Consider the following 9,918-nt stretch of genomic DNA (forward strand, 5'->3'; position numbering starts at 1 on the left):
CATAGTACTTTTCTCAGATCTGTTTTTTGTCTTCTCCACTAAACCATACTTTGCCTCATGATTGTTTCATTAATATATAACGAGCTCAAGGCCTGGCACATACAGGTAATTAGTAAATGCTGGATGAATAAGGGCCAAGATAGGGCTATCATGGAAGCCAAGGAGGGAGAGTTTCTGGAACCAGGAGTATTATCAATAGATGCTATGGACTAAGGCTACTAGATTTAGATTTTTTTTTTCCCCCTGATGAATATGTCAACCTTTTAGAACAGTTTGAATTGAAAGTTGCAAGAAAGGACACTGTCAGAAGTCCCACAACTATCCACACATTTGATGATTAAATAGAAGGACTTCTGCAGGACTCAGAGGCTTTTATTATAGAGAAAGGATATACAATAGGAAAAGACACAAATGTGAAGTTTAGAAAAATCTACACAGGCTTCCTCTGTGTTGTGCAGCCCTGAGTAGCCCACTTTAGATCATTCCAAGCATTTGGATATCACATAGGAACAAAGTCCAGGCATACCTACCAAAACTTCAGAATTCCTGAAGAAAAATGGATATTTCATGCCTCTAGAACAAAACAGTTTTTCCTAAAAAGCAAGAATTTTTTAAAAGCCTACTTCCCAGGCTCTATCCAAATTGCCATTCTTGTAAGCAGTTCCTTCTAAAGACCTTTGGCCTGCTCTGTTAACTCTTTTCTACACAGGCACAAATCATAATTTTAGGGAGTAAATGAAAAGCTGGGGCAGCAAGTAAGTAATATTCTTTATGGATATTATGAGGGAAAAGAGCATAGTAGGTTAAAGAATGAGATGATTTTAGGTGGGAAGACTCTTACCAATTAATGGACAAGATGGAAATACCCAGCAGGGTGTAAGGATGACATCAGAGAAAGCCCAAAAAGAACTAAAGAAGCATACTACAGGGAACAAGTTGGAAGCCTCTTGGCTTTCTTCAGCAAGGCTTAATTGCTTAAGGTGAGCAAATAAAGTCAGTGGTGGGGTTGTTTTATCACATGATTATAGGATCTTAGAATGAAGGAGACTATCACTGAAACATGTTGACTAAAAATGTTTAGATAGAAATAAAAGGGTCCAAAACAGGCCATGGACCAGGAAAACAAAGGGATCACAATCTAATCCCAAATTTATTGTGAATAAGTGAAAGGTAGGGAGGTTGGTTAAAGAAGATAATTTCATAACTTAAAGTCTAACATGTACATGTTCCAATAATAAATAAACCTAAAGCGTTTCCCTACTGATACATAGCAAAATGGAGATTGAAGTCACTGAAGATAGGTCCAGGAATAGCGTGACCAGCATGTGGTTCATCAGCACTGAATGCAGGAAAGGGATGGAGAAGACCAGGCCAGGTGCTATAGTCATTGGGGAAAGTGGGAGGGTGCCCTGAAGCTTAATATAATGTGGCAAGAAAAACAGGATCAGGTGAGAAAATGTCATGCTTTTCAAATAAGTTGTTGAATCCTAGTGTTGGTATAGATAGGAATATGCCACTTATTCTCATTAAATCAATTCTTATACCAGAGACATTTGGAAGTAGAAGGAGTCGTCATCAGAGAGGACTGGCAGGAAGGTAAGACCACTCTTGGCAACTAGCAAGACCCTATCTCAAACTAAAAAAATTTTAAGTGCTGGAGTAGGGGTGTGGCTTAGTGGTAAAACTCCCCTTGGTTCAATCCCCGGTAGCAAAAAAAAAAAAAAAAGTAAGTCTTCAGGACCTTGGATTAAGTAATGGTTTCTTGGATATGACACCAAAAAGCAGTTGCATTTCTAATGATAAATAATCCCAAAAAGAAATTCAGAAAACAATCTCATTTACAATGGCATCAAAATGAATAAAATATTTGAGCCAGGAGTGATGGCACACACATGTAATCCCAACTAATGGAGAGTTTGAGGCAGAAGAGTACAAGTTCAAGGTCAGCCTGGATAATTTAGCAAACCGTGTCTCAAAAGGATAGGAGATGTAGCACAGTAGTAGAATGCCCCTGGGTTCAATCCTCCCTAGGTTCAATGGCATTTTTTAGATAAATAGAAAAATAATCCTAAAACTGAAATGGAACTGAAAGGACACCAGATTGCTGAAACAGTCTTTTTTTTTTTTTTTTTTTTTTTTTTTTTTTTTTTTTAGAGAGAGAGAGGGAGAGAGAGAGAATTTTTTTTAATATTTATTTTTCAGTTTTCGGCAGACACAACATCTTTGTATGTGGTGCTGAGGATCGAACCCGGGCTGCACGCATGCCAGGTGAGCGTGCTACTGCTTGAGCCACATCCCCAGCCCTGCTGAAACAGTCTTAATATTATTAAGGACAATAAAGATGGTGGCCTCGGGGGCTGGGGATGTGGCCCAAGCGGTAGCACACTCGCCTGGCATGCGTGAGGCCTGGGTTCGATCCTCAGCACCACATACAAAACAAAGATGTTGTGTCTGCCAAAAACTAAAAAATAAATATTAAAATTCTCTCTCAAAAAAAAAAAAGATGGTGGTCTCATACTTCCTGATTTCATATTACAAAGCTACAGTAATCAAAACAGTATGATATTGGCTAAAGACATAGACCAGAACAGAATAGAGGACTCACAAGTAAACTCACACATATGGTCAAATCTTCGACAAGGGGGCTGAGAACACACAACAAAATAAGACAGACTCTTCAATAAATGGCACTTGGAGAAATCTGGCATCCACTTGCAAAAGAATGAAATTGGACCTTTAATGTACACTCTATACAAAAAATCAATTCAAAATGGATAAAAAGACATAAACTTGAAACTATAAAATTTTTATTACTTTGTATACGAAATGGCCCCCAAAATCTCGTGTGTGTGAGATAATGCAACAATTTTCAGAGGTGAAATGATTAGATTATGATAGTTGTGACCTGATCAGTGGATTAATCCATGGCTGAATTAACTGGGTGGTAACTGTAGGCAGGTAGGGTGTGGCTGGAGGAAGTAGGTCACTGTTGGCAAACCTTTGGAGTTCATTTTTTGTCTGATGAGTGGAACTCTGTGCTTCCTGATTGCCATATCCTAGCTGCTTTCCTCTGCAATACTTCAGGCCCAGAGCAATGGAGTCAGCTATCTATGGAGTGAGACCTCTGAGGCAGGAGGATTGAAAGTACAGAGCCAGCCATAGCAACTTAGTGAGGCCCTAAGCAACTTAATGAGACCCTGTCTCAAAATAAAATATAAAAAAGGGTTGGAGGTGTGGCTCAGTGGTTAAGTGCCCCTGTGTTCAATCTCTGGTACCAAAAAGAAAGAAAGAAAGAAAATAGGGGGAAAGTTTCACAACTTTGTTCTTAACAATGATTTCATGGATCAAACACCAAAAGCACAGACAACAAAAGCAAAAACAGTTTCTACATCAAACTAAAAATCTTCTGCACAGCAAAGTAAACAACAGAATGAAAAGCAACCAACAGAAATGGTTTAAAAATGTGCAAACCATGTATCTGGAAGGGTTAACACCCAAAATATATTAGAAACTCCTGCAATTCGATGTTCAAAAAAAATAAACTTTCCCAATTGAAAAAAAAATGGACCAGGACTTGAGTAAACATTTTTCCAAAGAAAACATAGAAATTGCCAACAGGATATTAAAAAGATGCTCAACTAACTAACCCAAAATGAGTTTTGCCTTACATCTAGCTATTAAGATGCCTAGTATTTTTGCCAGGCACAGTGGTGCACACCTGTAATCCCACCAGCTCAGGAGGCTGAAACAGGAGGATCACAAATTCAAATCCAGCCTCAGCAACTTAGCAAGGAACAAAAGAAGGAAAGAAGTGTGCTAAATGAAATCATACATATGCTAAATGAAAGCCACATATTGCATGATTCCATTCAAAAGAAATGTCCAGAATAGGCAAATACATTCCTTTAGTTTAGAAGGTAGATTAGTGGTTGTGGGGCCCAGAGGATGAGGGAGTATGGAGTGACTGTTAATGGGAACAGGCTTTCTTTTTTGTTAATGGGAACATTCTAAAATTAGATTCAGGTGATCATTGCACAACTATGAATATGCTAAAAACCAATGAATTAGATACTTTAATTTGAAAGCAACCCTTATATACTTTCTTAATTTTTTTAGATGTTAATGGACCTTTATTTTATTCATTTATTTATATGCAGTACTGAGAAACGAACCCAATGCCTCACACATGCTAGGCAAGTGCTCTACTACTGAGCCACAACCCCAGCCCCAAACCCTAACATATTTTTTAAAACAGTCTATTAGTTCCTGTTTTACTCAATATGATTTTATTTTATATATTATTTGTTTTGTTTTTAGAAAGAATAACAACAGTAAAAACTGCATACAAGTGGAAAATAAGGCAAGAAGATTGGTCACGAAGCAACTAATATGCCTTTCTTTCACAAATGCTTATTTTTTTTTTTAAAGATAGAGTGAGAGAGAGAATTTTTAATATGTATTTTTTAGTTTTCGGCGGACACAACATCTTTGTTTGTATGTGGTGCTGAGGATCGAACCCGGGCCGCACGCATGCCAGGCGAGCACGCTACCGCTTGAGCCACATTCCCCAGCCCCTCACAAATGCTTATTGAACAGTCTGTTCAATACCAGACTCTGAACTACTATATGTTCATTCAGCATAGTTATTGAGCACTTCTATAAAGTTACTTTACCACTTAGCTACATCATCCCCAGCCATTTTGATTTTTTTTTCTTTTCAGACAGTCTTGCTCAGCTGCTTAGGGCATCACTAAGTTGCTGAGGCAGACCTTGAACTTGTGATCCTCTACTTCAGCCTCCCAAGTCCACCGTACCAAGCTAATACTTTTCTTTTTATTATTGCTTATTATCAGTTTGAATACAGTGTGCTTAGATGTATTTTTTAAATATTCATCGTGCTTGGGGTTCACTGAGTAGCTTGAACCTGTTTATTTGGTGTATTTAAGGGTTAAGGATATAGCTCAGTTTATAGAGTGCTTGTCCAGTATGCACAAGGCCCTGGGTTCAATACCCAGCACCACACACACACAAGAAACTTCCATACATATTTGGTGTATTTATCATTTTTAATACTATAATAAAATACCTGACATAGGTTACTCATGAAGAAAAAGAGGTGTATTTAGCTCCCACTTTTGGAATTCCCAGTCCAAATAGCAAGTGCAGGATCTGTTGTAAGGGTTACTCTTTGGCTGTATTGTTTCAGCAATAGCAGGAGCTCATGTAGAAGCAAGTAAGTGGTTACATCTCAAACCAGAAACAAAGAGGATGGGAAGATCCAGGCTTGCTCCTATAGTAATAACCCTTTGGTTCCAGGCACATGGACCATGCCTATAGTCCCAGCTACTTGGGAGGCTGAACGATCACTTGAGCTCACATCCAATGACTTAAGAACCTCCATCTAGGCCCCACCTCTTGAAGGTATACATACCCCACCAATACCACTACCCTCGGGACCAAGTTTCCAACACACAAATTTTTGAAGGGGACACAAACCATATTCAAATCATAACATGAATTGAAATTCCAACATAGAGTTGGAATTCCTATTTCATGTATGTGAGATTATTTTTTGCTCTGCACTGTTATTTTTTGCCCCACTATTTTACCTCTGTGATTCAGTTTAGAAAATTTCTATTCATCTGTCTTAGAGTTCACTAATCTTATCTTCTGCTATATGCAGATTTCTGTTAAATCCATCCAATGAGTAGTGAATTTCAGATATATGTTTCAATTCTAACATCTTTTGGACTTTTTTTTTTTTTTTTAGTTCTGGGACCTGAATGATCCCAGGAGCACTTTACCACTGAGGTACATCTTTAGTCATTTGTATTTTTTTTTTAAGAGAGAGAGAATTTTTTTAATGTTTATTTTAGTTCTCGGCAGACACAACATCTTTGTGTGTGGTGCTGAGGATTGAACCCGGGCTGCACGCATGCCAGGCGAGCGCGCTACCGCTTGAGCCACATCCCCAGCCCAATCCTTTGTATTTTTTATTTGAAGACAGGATCTCACTAATTTCTTTAGGATCTCATTAAGTTGTTGAGGCTGGCCTCAAACTTGCAATCCTCCTGTCTCAGCCTCATGAGTCATTGGGATTACAGGTATGCACTTCTTTTGGTCCATGTTATCCATCCTGTTCTCTATTTTCTGTAAAATACTTGTAATATTTATTTTAAAGTCCTTGTCTACTAACCAGGCTAAAGTTGTAGGTAATGAGAACAACTTCACTGAAGTACCAGCCTTAAGAACTAACCAGTACAAAATAGCAGGTTACAAAATTAACATACAAAAATTCAAGATCTTTCTTGTATACCAACAATGAATCTGCTGAGAAAGAATGGAAATTAATCCCATTCACAATAGCCTAAAAAAAATAAAATACTTAAGAATAAATCTAACCAAGGAGGTGAAAGATCTTTACAATGAAAACTATAAAACAGTGAAGAAAGAAATTGAAGAAGATCTCAGAAGATGGAAAGACTTCCCATGTTCATGGATAGGCATAATTAATATTATTAATATGGCCATATTACCAAAAGCAATATACAGATTCAGTGCAATCCCCATCAATGACCTTCTTCACAGAACTAGGAAAAATAGTTCTAAAATTCATTTGGAAGAATAAAAGATACAGAATAGACAAAGCAATTTTAAGCCAAAAAAGCAATGCTTGAGGCATCACAATACCTGACATTAAATTATACTACAAAGTTATAGTAACCAAAACTGCATGGTACTGGCATAAAAACAGACACATCAACCAATGGTAGAGAATAGAAGACACAGAGACAAACCCACACATCCACAGTCTTCTGATTCTTGACAAAGGTGTCCTAAACATACAATGGGGAGAAGACAGCCTTTTAACAAATGGTGCTAGGAAAACTGGTTATCCATATGTAGAAAAATGAAACTACAACCTCATTTTTCATCCTGCACAGAAATCAACTCAAAGTGAATCAAAGACCTAGGAATTAGACCAGAAACTATGCAACTCCTAGAAGAAAACAGAGTCAATACTCTAATATATGCACACTTTCTCAATAGGATCCCTAAAGCTCAGGAAATATTGCCGTAAGTGTATAAATGAGATTGCATCAAAATAAAAAGCTTCTCCATAGAAAAGGAGACAATTAGGAATTTAAAGGCAGAACCTACAGAATGGGAGAAAATCTTTGCTAGCTACTCTTCTGGCAGAGATTAATAACTAGAATGTATAAAGAAATCAGAAAACCTTATACCAAAACCTTCAAATTACCCAACTAATAAATGGGCAAATAAATTAAATAGACACTTCTTAAAAGAGTGGCCAACAAACACATGAAAAAATGTTTAACATCATTAGCAATTTGGGATGCAAATCAAAACTACAATTGAGATCTCATCTCACACCAGTCAGAATGGCAGTCTTCAAGAATCCAAACAAAAATAAATGCTGGGCAGGATGTAGAGAAAAAGGAGCACTATTACAGTGCTGGTGGGACTGTAATTAGTACAACCACTGTGGAAATCAGTTTGGAAGTTCCTCAAAAGACTAGGCATGGAACCACCACATGATCCATCTGCATTTGTTCCTAGTTTTCAGATATCAATTCCTCGAAAAGTTTCCCCAAAAAAATATTTGTAAAAGATTTCACACTAGCTGGACATGGTGGTCCACACCTATAATCCCAGAAATCTTGGAGGTAGAAGCAGGAGGATCACAAGTATAAGGTCAGCCTCAGCTACTTAGTGAGACAGCAAATTAGCAAGACCTTTATCAAAATCTGAAAAGAAAAGGGGAAGAAAATAAAAGGATTGGGAATATAGCTTAGTGGTAAAGTATCGCTGTGTTCAATTCATAATTAAAAAAAAAAAAAGTATTTCACACTAGCCTCCAGAAAATAAGAGTGAAAGGAGTCAGGTAAGGGTGCTCTGTGGCCCCACTGGTTGTGCCTAGACTCTAATGAAGTAAAGGCCCAAATGGAACCAGAAATGTATGTCCTTTCACAGGGTTGTTTTTTCCCCCTTTACTGACCCATTTTAACAAATCTAAAAGCTGTAATTGTTTTGGCTTATAATCAGTTGTTTTGAATTAAGAATTACAGAACAAATTGGCTATACCCTTCCAAAAAGCCATAAGGAACTATCAGCTTTGCAATTACTATAATGAAATACCTGATACAATTAACTTAAAATAGAAAAGGTTTATTTTGGCTTACAGTTTTGGAGATTTTAGTCCATGATTGATTGGCCCTATTGCTTTTGGGCCTGTGATAAGGCAGCACATCATGGCAGGAGTGTGTGGTGGAGCAAAACTGCTTACTCATGGCAAAGAAGCAAAAAGAGAAGAGACTGGGGTCCCATAATCTCCTTCAAGGGTATAACTCAATAACCTAAGGGTCTCCCATTAGACCCCACATTCCCAAAGGTTCTACCACCTCCTAATAACACCACTCTGGGCACCAAGACTTTAATCCTTTGGGAACATTTAACATTCAAATTACAACAGGGGCTACTTTATTTTCATTACCCTAATTAATATCTATGTAGAAGGCAGAATATGGAGACAGACATATATATTTTTAAGTTTACATTTAATTGCATAGTGGAATTGATTTACCTCAAATGAGTATTTGATGAAAGGTATTAATAAACATTCAGTTTGCATGCCCTTCATCACCCGCCCCAACTAACATCTCTATTTCTATTCCTTCAAATTCCCTACAGGCAAAGGAAGGCCTAAAAGGGGTTGGTAATAGGAGCAGGCAAACCTAGCACCTCTGGAAGGGTAAGGAGTCAGGAGGGAACTGTGTTAACTTTTCATCACTAGGACCAAAATACCTGACAAGAACAACTTAGAGAGGTAAGTTTGGTTTGGGCTCACTGTGGCAGAGGTTCATTCCATGGTAGACCGGCATCATAACTTTGGGCCTGAGGTGAAGCAGCATGTCATGGCAGCAGGTCAGAGTGGAGGAGTGTTATTCTGCTCATGTGGCCAGGAAGCAGAGAGACAGAAAGAGGCGAAGAAGGAATGGGGAACATGCACCCTTCCAGGCCATACCCCCAGTGACCCACCTCTTCCAGCCATACCCCACCTGTCTACAGTTACCACGCAGTTAGTCCATTCAAACTAGGATGTACTGATTAGGTTACAGCTCTGATTATCTAATCATTTTCACCTCTGAATATTCCTGCACTAAGAGGAACCTGGGTGGGGGCAACCCTCATGCCCAAACCATAACAGAACTGAAATATAGAACAAAACTAAGCAGTATGAACCTAAGCTTAGTTTCAGTTACCCATGCATATGCCTAAACACATACATACAATATAGTACATGCATATATAAGTATATATGCTTTTATTAACAAGATTAGGCTCTTTCTCTATAGTTTGGGAGGACTAGGGGGAAAATCTGCTTATAAAAGAAAAGAAATGCATAAATGTGAATGAAGAGAAACAATGGGAGGGTCAGGGAAACACTCCACTTGGAGAAAAGATAGGAAATTAGGGACAATGATAGAAGTCTTGCCTTTATGTTTGTGGCCTTGGACTGTAAAAGTTGTGCCAAGGTAGCAAGAAACTTTTCCTTTGGATCATAATATTAGCATCCTAACATTTCTAAATAAATGCCAAAAAAAAAAAAAAAACATCCAAAAAAGATGCACATCCCGATTGTCAAACTTTCAGGTGTCATTTTGGAACAAGGGATACAGGTCATCATATTCTAAACTGTCTGGAATAATGGTATATCCATTTGATGGTACACTCTGTAGCTATTTAAAAATCATGACTTTGAAGAATATTTAATGCCTTGGGGGAAAGGCCATGTTAAATTAAAGAGATGGGTAAGACAGTGCAATGCATTTGTTGCAGTGTTGCCTATTTCTGGGTCTACAATATTCTATTGCCCAGCCTCTCTTGAATTAGATT

Source organism: Marmota flaviventris, chromosome 5 (assembly GCF_047511675.1).
Source record: "Marmota flaviventris isolate mMarFla1 chromosome 5, mMarFla1.hap1, whole genome shotgun sequence".
NCBI lineage: Eukaryota > Metazoa > Chordata > Mammalia > Rodentia > Sciuridae > Marmota > Marmota flaviventris.